General features: G+C 34.1%; 1 protein-coding gene across 2 annotated transcripts in view; it reads left to right on the plus strand.

Annotated features, from left to right (window-relative positions):
- The window catches only part of il12ba (interleukin 12Ba), a 176178-nt gene that overhangs the window by 146460 nt on the left and 16569 nt on the right, over positions 1-13149 (plus strand). The gene's annotated exons all lie outside the window — the stretch shown is intronic.

The following is a 13149-nucleotide window of genomic DNA, read 5'->3' on the forward strand; positions in this document are numbered from 1 at the left end:
AATTGAGTTCAAGTCCCGGGTCATGTTTTTTTTTTTCATACTTTTGGGATTTTGACGACAGGTCCCGGGTCATCGTTTTTTTTTTTCATACTTTCCTATCATGGTTTAAAGGCAAAAGATATTCTTTAAACTGATGGCAGTTAAGCTCCATCCACAAAGAAATTGAGTTCAAGTCCCGGGTCATGTTTTTTTTTCTTCATACTTTTGGGATTTTGACGACAGGTCCCGGGTCATCGTTTTTTTTTTTTTTTTTCATACTTTCCTATCATGGTTTAAAGGCAAAATATATTATTTAAACTGATGTCAGTTAAGCTCCATCCACAAAAAAATTGAGTTCAAGTCCCGGGTCATGTTTTTTTTTTTTCATACTTTTGGGATTTTGACGACAGGTCCCGGGTCATCGTTTTTTTTTTTTTTTTTTCATACTTTCCTATCATGGTTTAAAGGCAAAAGATATTCTTTAAACTGATGGCAGTTAAGCTCCATCCACAAAGAAATTGAGTTCAAGTCCCGGGTCATGTTTTTTTTTTTTCATACTTTTGGGATTTTGACGACAGGTCCCGGGGTCATCGTTTTTTTTTTTTTTTCATACTTTCCTATCATGGTTAAAAGGCAAAATATATTCTTTAAACTGATGGCAGTTAAGCTCCATCCACAAAAAAATTGAGTTCAAGTCCCGGGTCATGTTTTTTTTTTCATACTTTGGGGATTTTGACGACAGGTCCCGGGTCATCGTTTTTTTTTTTTTTTCATACTTTCCTATCATGGTTAAAAGGCGAAATATATTCTTTAAACTGATGGCAGTTAAGCTCCATCCACAAAGAAATTGAGTTCAAGTCCCGGGTCATGTTTTTTTTTTTTCATACTTTTGGGATTTTGACGACAGGTCCCGGGTCATCGTTTTTTTTTTTTTTTTCATACTTTCCTATCATGGTTAAAAGGCAAAAGATATTCTTTAAACTGATGGCAGTTAAGCTCCATCCACAAAGAAATTGAGTTCAAGTCCCGGGTCATGTTTTTTTTTTTTCATACTTTTGGGATTTTGACGGCAGGTCCCGGGTCATCGTTTTTTTTTTTTTTTTTTTTTTTTCATACTTTCCTGTCATGGTTAAAAGGCAAAATATATTCTTTAAACTGATGGCAGTTAAGCTCCATCCACAAAGAAATTGAGTTCAAGTCCCGGGTCATGTTTTTTTGTTCATACTTTTGGGATTTTGACGACAGGTCCCGGGTCATCGTTTTTTTTTTTTTTTTTTTCATACTTTCCTATCATGGTTTAAAGGCAAAAGATATTCTTTAAACTGATGGCAGTTAAGCTCCATCCACAAAAAAATTGAGTTCAAGTCCCGGGTCATGTTTTTTTTTTTTCATACTTTTGGGATTTTGACGACAGGTCCCGGGTCATCGTTTTTTTTTTTTTTTCATACTTTCCTATCATGGTTAAAAGGCAAAATATATTCTTTAAACTGATGGCAGTTAAGCTCCATCCACAAAGAAAGAAATTGAGTTCAAGTCCCGGGTCATGTTTTTATTTTTTCCATACTTTTGGGATTATGACGACAGGTCCCGGGTCATCGTTTTTTTTTTTTTTTTCATACTTTCCTATCATGGTTAAAAGGCAAAAGATATTCTTTAAACTGATGGCAGTTAAGCTCCATCCAAAAAGAAATTGAGTTCAAGTCCCGGGTCATGTTTTTTTTTGTTTTTTTTGTTCATACTTTTGGGATTTTGACGACAGGTCCCGGGTCATCGTTTTTTTTTTTTTTTCATACTTTCCTATCATGGTTAAAAGGCAAAAGATATTCTTTAAACTGATGGCAGTTAAGCTCCATCCACAAAAAAATTGAGTTCAAGTCCCGGGTCATGTTTTTTTTTTTTCATACTTTTGGGATTTTGACGACAGGTCCCGGGTCATCGTTTTTTTTTTTTTTCATACTTTCCTATCATGGTTAAAAGGCAAAAGATATTCTTTAAACTGATGGCAGTTAAGCTCCATCCACAAAAAAATTGAGTTCAAGTCCCGGGTCATGTTTTTTTTTTTGTTTTTTTTTCATACTTTTGGGATTTTGACGGCAGGTCCCGGGTCATCGTTTTTTTTTTTTTTTTTTTTTTTTTCATACTTTCCTATCATGGTTTAAAGGCAAAATATATTATTTAAACTGATGGCAGTTAAGCTCCATCCACAAAAAAATTGAGTTCAAGTCCCGGGTCATGTTTTTTTTTGTTTTTTTGTTCATACTTTTGGGATTTTGACGACAGGTCCCGGGTCATCGTTTTTTTTTTTTTTTTTTTTTTTTCATACTTTCCTATCATGGTTAAAAGGCAAAAGATATTCTTTAAACTGATGGCAGTTAAGCTCCATCCACAAAGAAATTGAGTTCAAGTCCCGGGTCATGTTTTTTTTTGTTTTTTTGTTCATACTTTTGGGATTTTGACGACAGGTCCCAGGTCATCGTTTTTTTTTTTTTTTTCATACTTTCCTATCATGGTTAAAAGGCAAAAGATATTCTTTAAACTGATGGCAGTTAAGCTCCATCCACAAAGAAATTGAGTTCAAGTCCCGGGTCATGTTTTTTTTTTTTCATACTTTTGGGATTTTGACGACAGGTCCCGGGTCATCGTTTTTTTTTTTTTTTTCATACTTTCCTATCATGGTTAAAAGGCAAAAGATATTCTTTAAACTGATGGCAGTTAAGCTCCATCCACAAAGAAATTGAGTTCAAGTCCCGGGTCATGTTTTTTTTTTTTTTTTTTTGTTCATACTTTTGGGATTTTGACGACAGGTCCCGGGTCATCCTTTTTTTTTTTTTTTCATACTTTCCTATCATGGTTAAAAGGCAAAAGATATTCTTTAAACTGATGGCAGTTAAGCTCCATCCACAAAGAAATTGAGTTCAAGTCCCGGGTCATGTTTTTTTTTTTTCATACTTTTGGGATTTTGACGACAGGTCCCGGGTCATCGGTTTTTTTTTTTTTTCATACTTTCCTATCATGGTTAAAAGGCAAAATATATTCTTTAAACTGATGGCAGTTAAGCTCCATCCACAAAAAAATTGAGTTCAAGTCCCGGGTCATGTTTTTTTTTTTCATACTTTTGGGATTTTGACGACAGGTCCCGGGTCATCGTTTTTTTTTTTTCACTCTTTCCTATCATGGTTAAAAGGCAAAAGATATTCTTTAAACTGATGGCAGTTAAGCTCCATCCACAAAGAAATTGAGTTCAAGTCCCGGGTCATGTTTTTTTTTTTTTTTTTTTGTTCATACTTTTGGGATTTTGACGACAGGTCCCGGGTCATCGTTTTTTTTTTTTTTTTTCATACTTTCCTATCATGGTTTAAAGGCAAAAGATATTCTTTAAACTGATGGCAGTTAAGCTCCATCCACAAAAAAATTGAGTTCAAGTCCCGGGTCATGTTTTGTTTTTTCATACTTTTGGGATTTTGACGACAGGTCCCGGGTCATCGTTTTTTTTTTTTTTTTCATACTTTCCTATCATGGTTAAAAGGCAAAAGATATTCTTTAAACTGATGGCAGTTAAGCTCCATCCACAAAGAAATTGAGTTCAAGTCCCGGGTCATGTTTTTTTTTTTTTCATACTTTTGGGATTTTGACGACAGGTCCCGGGTCATCGTTTTTTTTTTTTTTTTCATACTTTCCTATCATGGTTAAAAGGCAAAATATATTCTTTAAACTGATGGCAGTTAAGCTCCATCCACAAAGAAATTGAGTTCAAGTCCCGGGTCATGTTTTTTTTTGTTTTTTTGTTCATACTTTTGGGATTTTGACGACAGGTCCCGGGTCATCGTTTTTTTTTTTTTTTTCATACTTTCCTATCATGGTTAAAAGGCAAAATATATTATTTAAACTGATGGCAGTTAAGCTCCATCCACAAAAAAATTGAGTTCAAGTCCCGGGTCATGTTTTTTTTTTTTCATACTTTTGGGATTTTGACGGCAGGTCCCGGGTCATCGTTTTTTTTTTTTTTTTTTTTTTTTCATACTTTCCTATCATGGTTAAAAGGCAAAATATATTCTTTAAACTGATGGCAGTTAAGCTCCATCCACAAAAAAATTGAGTTCAAGTCCCGGGTCATGTTTTTTTTTTTTTCATACTTTTGGGATTTTGACGACAGGTCCCGGGTCATCGTTTTTTTTTTTTTTTCATACTTTCCTATCATGGTTAAAAGGCAAAATATATTCTTTAAACTGATGGCAGTTAAGCTCCATCCACAAAAAAATTGAGTTCAAGTCCCGGGTCATGTTTTTTTTTTTTCATACTTTTGGGATTTTGACGACAGGTCCCGGGTCATCGTTTTTTTTTTTTTTCATACTTTCCTATCATGGTTAAAAGGCAAAAGATATTCTTTAAACTGATGGCAGTTAAGCTCCATCCACAAAGAAATTGAGTTCAAGTCCCGGGTCATGTTTTTTTTTTTTTTCATACTTTTGGGATTTTGACGACAGGTCCCGGGTCATCGTTTTTTTTTTTTTTTTTCATACTTTCCTATCATGGTTAAAAGGCAAAATATATTCTTTAAACTGATGGCAGTTAAGCTCCATCCACAAAAAAATTGAGTTCAAGTCCCGGGTCATGTTTTTTTTTTTTTCATACTTTTGGGATTTTGACGACAGGTCCCGGGTCATCGTTTTTTTTTTTTTTTTTTCATACTTTCCTATCATGGTTAAAAGGCAAAATATATTCTTTAAACTGATGGCAGTTAAGCTCCATCCACAAAAAAATTGAGTTCAAGTCCCGGGTCATGTTTTTTTTATTTTCATACTTTTGGGATTTTGACGACAGGTCCCGGGGTCATCGTTTTTTTTTTTTTTTCATACTTTCCTATCATGGTTAAAAGGCAAAATATATTCTTTAAACTGATGGCAGTTAAGCTCCATCCACAAAAAAATTGAGTTCAAGTCCCGGGTCATGTTTTTTTTTTCATACTTTGGGGATTTTGACGACAGGTCCCGGGTCATCGTTTTTTTTTTTTTTTTATACTTTCCTATCATGGTTAAAAGGCGAAATATATTCTTTAAACTGATGGCAGTTAAGCTCCATCCACAAAGAAATTGAGTTCAAGTCCCGGGTCATGTTTTTTTTTTTTCATACTTTTGGGATTTTGACGACAGGTCCCGGGTCATCGTTTTTTTTTTTTTTTTCATACTTTCCTATCATGGTTAAAAGGCAAAAGATATTCTTTAAACTGATGGCAGTTAAGCTCCATCCACAAAGAAATTGAGTTCAAGTCCCGGGTCATGTTTTTTTTTTTTCATACTTTTGGGATTTTGACGGCAGGTCCCGGGTCATCGTTTTTTTTTTTTTTTTTTTTTTTTCATACTTTCCTATCATGGTTAAAAGGCAAAATATATTATTTAAACTGATGGCAGTTAAGCTCCATCCACAAAAAAATTGAGTTCAAGTCCCGGGTCATGTTTTTTTTTTTTTTTTCATACTTTTGGGATTTTGACGACAGGTCCCGGGTCATGTTTTTTTTTTTTTCATACTTTTGGGATTTTGACGACAGGTCCCCGGGTCATCGTTTTTTTTTTTTTTTCATACTTTCCTATCATGGTTAAAAGGCAAAATATATTATTTAAACTGATGGCAGTTAAGCTCCATCCACAAAAAAATTGAGTTCAAGTCCCGGGTCATGTTTTTTTTTTTTTCATACTTTTGGGATTTTGACGACAGGTCCCGGGTCATCGTTTTTTTTTTTTTTTTTCATACTTTCCTATCATGGTTAAAAGGCAAAATATATTCTTTAAACTGATGGCAGTTAAGCTCCATCCACAAAAAAATTGAGTTCAAGTCCCGGGTCATGTTTTTTTTTTTTTCATACTTTTGGGATTTTGACGACAGGTCCCGGGTCATCGTTTTTTTTTTTTTTTTTTCATACTTTCCTATCATGGTTAAAAGGCAAAATATATTCTTTAAACTGATGGCAGTTAAGCTCCATCCACAAAGAAATTGAGTTCAAGTCCCGGGTCATGTTTTTTTTTTTTCATACTTTTGGGATTTTGACGACAGGTCCCGGGTCATCGTTTTTTTTTTTTTTTTCATACTTTCCTATCATGGTTAAAAGGCAAAAGATATTCTTTAAACTGATGGCAGTTAAGCTCCATCCACAAAGAAATTGAGTTCAAGTCCCGGGTCATGTTTTTTTTTTTTCATACTTTTGGGATTTTGACGACAGGTCCCGGGTCATCGTTTTTTGTTTTTTTTTCATACTTTCCTATCATGGTTAAAAGGCAAAAGATATTCTTTAAACTGATGGCAGTTAAGCTCCATCCACAAAAAAATTGAGTTCAAGTCCCGGGTCATGTTTTTTTGTTCATACTTTTGGGATTTTGACGACAGGTCCCGGGTCATCGTTTTTTGTTTTTTTTTTCATACTTTCCTATCATGGTTAAAAGGCAAAATATATTATTTAAACTGATGGCAGTTAAGCTCCATCCACAAAAAAATTGAGTTCAAGTCCCGGGTCATGTTTTTTTTTTTTTTCATACTTTTGGGATTTTGACGACAGGTCCCGGGTCATCGTTTTTTTTTTTTTTTTTCATACTTTCCTATCATGGTTAAAAGGCAAAATATATTCTTTAAACTGATGGCAGTTAAGCTCCATCCACAAAAAAATTGAGTTCAAGTCCCGGGTCATGTTTTTTTTTTTTTCATACTTTTGGGATTTTGACGACAGGTCCCGGGTCATCGTTTTTTTTTTTTTTTTTTCATACTTTCCTATCATGGTTAAAAGGCAAAATATATTCTTTAAACTGATGGCAGTTAAGCTCCATCCACAAAAAAATTGAGTTCAAGTCCCGGGTCATGTTTTTTTTTTTTTCATACTTTTGGGATTTTGACGACAGGTCCCGGGTCATCGTTTTTTTTTTTTTTTTTCATACTTTCCTATCATAGTTAAAAGGCAAAAGATATTCTTTAAACTGATGGCAGTTAAGCTCCATCCACAAAGAAATTGAGTTCAAGTCCCGGGTCATGTTTTTTTTTTTTCATACTTTTGGGATTTTGACGACAGGTCCCGGGTCATCGTTTTTTTTTTTTTTTCATACTTTCCTATCATGGTTAAAAGGCAAAAGATATTCTTTAAACTGATGGCAGTTAAGCTACATCCACAAAGAAATTGAGTTCAAGTCCCGGGTCATGTTTTTTTTTTTTCATACTTTTGGGATTTTGACGACAGGTCCCGGGTCATCGTTTTTTTTTTTTTTTTTTTGTTCATACTTTCCTATCATGGTTAAAAGGCAAAATATATTCTTTAAACTGATGGCAGTTAAGCTCCATCCACAAAGAAATTGAGTTCAAGTCCCGGGTCATGTTTTTTTTTTTTCATACTTTTGGGATTTTGACGACAGGTCCCGGGTCATCGTTTTTTTTTTTTTTTTTCATACTTTCCTATCATGGTTAAAAGGCAAAATATATTCTTTAAACTGACGGCAGTTAAGCTCCATCCACAAAGAAATTGAGTTCAAGTCCCGGGTCATGTTTTTTTTTTTTTTCATACTTTTGGGATTTTGACGACAGGTCCCGGGTCATCGTTTTTTTTTTTTTTTCATACTTTCCTATCATGGTTAAAAGGCAAAATATATTCTTTAAACTGATGGCAGTTAAGCTCCATCCACAAAAAAATTTAGTTCAAGTCCCGTGTCATGTTTTTTTTTTTTTCATACTTTTGGGATTTTGACGACAGGTCCCGGGTCATCGTATTTTTTTTTTTTTCATACTTTCCTATCATGGTTAAAAGGCAAAATATATTCTTTAAACTGATGGCAGTTAAGCTCCATCCACAAAGAAATTGAGTTCAAGTCCCGGGTCATCGTTTTTTTTTTTTTTTTCATACTTTCCTATCATCGTTAAAAGGCAAAATATATTCTTTAAACTGATGGCAGTTAAGCTCCATCCACAAAGAAATTGAGTTCAAGTCCCGGGTCATGTTTTTTTTTGTTTTTTTGTTCATACTTTTGGGATTTTGACGACAGGTCCCGGGTCATCGTTTTTTTTTTTTTTTCATACTTTCCTATCATGGTTAAAAGGCAAAATATATTATTTAAACTGATGGCAGTTAAGCTCCATCCACAAAGAAATTGAGTTCAAGTCCCGGGTCATCGTTTTTTTTTTTTTTTTCATACTTTCCTATCATCGTTAAAAGGCAAAATATATTCTTTAAACTGATGGCAGTTAAGCTCCATCCACAAAGAAATTGAGTTCAAGTCCCGGGTCATGTTTTTTTTTGTTTTTTTGTTCATACTTTTGGGATTTTGACGACAGGTCCCGGGTCATCGTTTTTTTTTTTTTTTCATACTTTCCTATCATGGTTAAAAGGCAAAATATATTATTTAAACTGATGGCAGTTAAGCTCCATCCACAAAAAAATTGAGTTCAAGTCCCAGGTCATGTTTTTTTTTTTTCATACTTTTGGGATTTTGACGACAGGTCCCGGGTCATCGTTTTTTTTTTTTTTCATACTTTCCTATCATGGTTAAAAGGCAAAATATATTATTTAAACTGATGGCAGTTAAGCTCCATCCACAAAAAATTGAGTTCAAGTCCCGGGTCATGTTTTTTTTTTTCATACTTTTGGGATTTTGACGACAGGTCCCGGGTCATCGTTTTTTTTTTTCATACTTTCCTATCATGGTTTAAAGGCAAAAGATATTCTTTAAACTGATGGCAGTTAAGCTCCATCCACAAAGAAATTGAGTTCAAGTCCCGGGTCATGTTTTTTTTTTTTCATACTTTTGGGATTTTGACGACAGGTCCCGGGTCATCGTTTTTTTTTTTTTTTCATACTTTCCTATCATGGTTAAAAGGCAAAATATATTCTTTAAACTGATGGCAGTTAAGCTCCATCCACAAAAAAATTGAGTTCAAGTCCCGGGTCATGTTTTTTTTTTCCATACTTTTGGGATTTTGACGACAGGTCCCGGGTCATCGTTTTTTTTTTTTTTTTCATACTTTCCTATCATGGTTAAAAGGCAAAATATATTCTTTAAACTGATGGCAGTTAAGCTCCATCCAAAAAGAAATTGAGTTCAAGTCCCGGGTCATGTTTTTTTTTGTTTTTTTGTTCATACTTTTGGGATTTTGACGACAGGTCCCGGGTCATCGTTTTTTTTTTTTTTTTTCATACTTTCCTATCATGGTTTAAAGGCAAAAGATATTATTTAAACTGATGTCAGTTAAGCTCCATCCACAAAAAAATTGAGTTCAAGTCCCGGGTCATGTTTTTTTTTTTTCATACTTTTGGGATTTTGACGACAGGTCCCGGGTCATCGTTTTTTTTTTTTTTTTTTCATACTTTCCTATCATGGTTTAAAGGCAAAATATATTCTTTAAACTGATGGCAGTTAAGCTCCATCCACAAAGAAATTGAGTTCAAGTCCCGGGTCATGTTTTTTTTTTTTCATACTTTTGGGATTTTGACGACAGGTCCCGGGTCATCGTTTTTTTTTTTTTTTCATACTTTCCTATCATGGTTAAAAGGCGAAATATATTCTTTAAACTGATGGCAGTTAAGCTCCATCCACAAAGAAATTGAGTTCAAGTCCCGGGTCATGTTTTTTTTAGTTTTTTTGTTCATACTTTTGGGATTTTGACGACAGGTCCCGGGTCATCGTTTTTTTTTTTTTTTTTTCATACTTTCCTATCATGGTTAAAAGGCAAAAGATATTCTTTAAACTGATGGCAGTTAAGCTCCATCCACAAAAAAATTGAGTTCAAGTCCCGGGTCATGTTTTTTTTTTTCATACTTTTGGGATTTTGACGACAGGTCCCGGGTCATCGTTTTTTTTTTTTTTCATACTTTCCTATCATGGTTAAAAGGCAAAATATATTATTTAAACTGATGGCAGTTAAGCTCCATCCACAAAAAAATTGAGTTCAAGTCCCGGGTCATGTTTTTTTTTTTCATACTTTTGGGATTTTGACGACAGGTCCCGGGTCATCGTTTTTTTTTTTTTTTTTTTCATACTTTCCTATCATGGTTTAAAGGCAAAAGATATTCTTTAAACTGATGGCAGTTAAGCTCCATCCACAAAAAAATTGAGTTCAAGTCCCGGGTCATGTTTTTTTTTTTTCATACTTTTGGGATTTTGACGACAGGTCCCGGGTCATCGTTTTTTTTTTTTTTTCATACTTTCCTATCATGGTTAAAAGGCAAAATATATTATTTAAACTGATGGCAGTTAAGCTCCATCCACAAAAAAATTGAGTTCAAGTCCCAGGTCATGTTTTTTTTTTTTCATACTTTTGGGATTTTGACGACAGGTCCCGGGTCATCGTTTTTTTTTTTTTTCATACTTTCCTATCATGGTTAAAAGGCAAAATATATTATTTAAACTGATGGCAGTTAAGCTCCATCCACAAAAAATTGAGTTCAAGTCCCGGGTCATGTTTTTTTTTTTCATACTTTTGGGATTTTGACGACAGGTCCCGGGTCATCGTTTTTTTTTTTCATACTTTCCTATCATGGTTTAAAGGCAAAAGATATTCTTTAAACTGATGGCAGTTAAGCTCCATCCACAAAGAAATTGAGTTCAAGTCCCGGGTCATGTTTTTTTTTCTTCATACTTTTGGGATTTTGACGACAGGTCCCGGGTCATCGTTTTTTTTTTTTTTTTTCATACTTTCCTATCATGGTTTAAAGGCAAAATATATTATTTAAACTGATGTCAGTTAAGCTCCATCCACAAAAAAATTGAGTTCAAGTCCCGGGTCATGTTTTTTTTTTTTCATACTTTTGGGATTTTGACGACAGGTCCCGGGTCATCGTTTTTTTTTGTTTTTTTTCATACTTTCCTATCATGGTTTAAAGGCAAAAGATATTCTTTAAACTGATGGCAGTTAAGCTCCATCCACAAAGAAATTGAGTTCAAGTCCCGGGTCATGTTTTTTTTTTTTCATACTTTTGGGATTTTGACGACAGGTCCCGGGTCATCGTTTTTTTTTTTTTTTCATACTTTCCTATCATGGTTAAAAGGCAAAATATATTCTTTAAACTGATGGCAGTTAAGCTCCATCCACAAAAAAATTGAGTTCAAGTCCCGGGTCATGTTTTTTTTTTCATACTTTGGGGATTTTGACGACAGGTCCCGGGTCATCGTTTTTTTTTTTTTTTCATACTTTCCTATCATGGTTAAAAGGCGAAATATATTCTTTAAACTGATGGCAGTTAAGCTCCATCCACAAAGAAATTGAGTTCAAGTCCCGGGTCATGTTTTTTTTTTTTCATACTTTTGGGATTTTGACGACAGGTCCCGGGTCATCGTTTTTTTTTTTTTTTTTTTCATACTTTCCTATCATGGTTTAAAGGCAAAAGATATTCTTTAAACTGATGGCAGTTAAGCTCCATCCACAAAAAAATTGAGTTCAAGTCCCGGGTCATGTTTTTTTTTTTTCATACTTTTGGGATTTTGACGACAGGTCCCGGGTCATCGTTTTTTTTTTTTTTTTCATACTTTCCTATCATGGTTAAAAGGCAAAAGATATTCTTTAAACTGATGGCAGTTAAGCTCCATCCACAAAGAAATTGAGTTCAAGTCCCGGGTCATGTTTTTTTTTTTTTTTTTTTGTTCATACTTTTGGGATTTTGACGACAGGTCCCGGGTCATCCTTTTTTTTTTTTTTTCATACTTTCCTATCATGGTTAAAAGGCAAAAGATATTCTTTAAACTGATGGCAGTTAAGCTCCATCCACAAAGAAATTGAGTTCAAGTCCCGGGTCATGTTTTTTTTTTTTTCATACTTTTGGGATTTTGACGACAGGTCCCGGGTCATCGGTTTTTTTTTTTTTTCATACTTTCCTATCATGGTTAAAAGGCAAAATATATTCTTTAAACTGATGGCAGTTAAGCTCCATCCACAAAAAAATTGAGTTCAAGTCCCGGGTCATGTTTTTTTTTTTCATACTTTTGGGATTTTGACGACAGGTCCCGGGTCATCGTTTTTTTTTTTTCACTCTTTCCTATCATGGTTAAAAGGCAAAAGATATTCTTTAAACTGATGGCAGTTAAGCTCCATCCACAAAGAAATTGAGTTCAAGTCCCGGGTCATGTTTTTTTTTTTTTTTTTTTGTTCATACTTTTGGGATTTTGACGACAGGTCCCGGGTCATCGTTTTTTTTTTTTTTTTTCATACTTTCCTATCATGGTTTAAAGGCAAAAGATATTCTTTAAACTGATGGCAGTTAAGCTCCATCCACAAAAAAATTGAGTTCAAGTCCCGGGTCATGTTTTGTTTTTTCATACTTTTGGGATTTTGACGACAGGTCCCGGGTCATCGTTTTTTTTTTTTTTTTCATACTTTCCTATCATGGTTAAAAGGCAAAAGATATTCTTTAAACTGATGGCAGTTAAGCTCCATCCACAAAGAAATTGAGTTCAAGTCCCGGGTCATGTTTTTTTTTTTTTCATACTTTTGGGATTTTGACGACAGGTCCCGGGTCATCGTTTTTTTTTTTTTTTTCATACTTTCCTATCATGGTTAAAAGGCAAAATATATTCTTTAAACTGATGGCAGTTAAGCTCCATCCACAAAGAAATTGAGTTCAAGTCCCGGGTCATGTTTTTTTTTGTTTTTTTGTTCATACTTTTGGGATTTTGACGACAGGTCCCGGGTCATCGTTTTTTTTTTTTTTTTCATACTTTCCTATCATGGTTAAAAGGCAAAATATATTCTTTAAACTGATGGCAGTTAAGCTCCATCCACAAAAAAATTGAGTTCAAGTCCCGGGTCATGTTTTTTTTTTTTCATACTTTTGGGATTTTGACGACAGGTCCCGGGTCATCGTTTTTTTTTTTTTTTTTTTTCATACTTTCCTATCATGGTTAAAAGGCAAAAGATATTCTTTAAACTGATGGCAGTTAAGCTCCATCCACAAAGAAATTGAGTTCAAGTCCCGGGTCATGTTTTTTTTTGTTTTTTTGTTCATACTTTTGGGATTTTGACGACAGGTCCCGGGTCATCGTTTTTTTTTTTTTTTTCATACTTTCCTATCATGGTTAAAAGGCAAAATATATTATTTAAACTGATGGCAGTTAAGCTCCATCCACAAAAAAATTGAGTTCAAGTCCCGGGTCATGTTTTTTTTTTTTCATACTTTTGGGATTTTGACGGCAGGTCCCGGGTCATCGTTTTTTT

This window comes from Phoxinus phoxinus (assembly GCF_949152265.1).
Source record: "Phoxinus phoxinus genome assembly, chromosome: 12".
Lineage (NCBI taxonomy): Eukaryota > Metazoa > Chordata > Actinopteri > Cypriniformes > Leuciscidae > Phoxinus > Phoxinus phoxinus.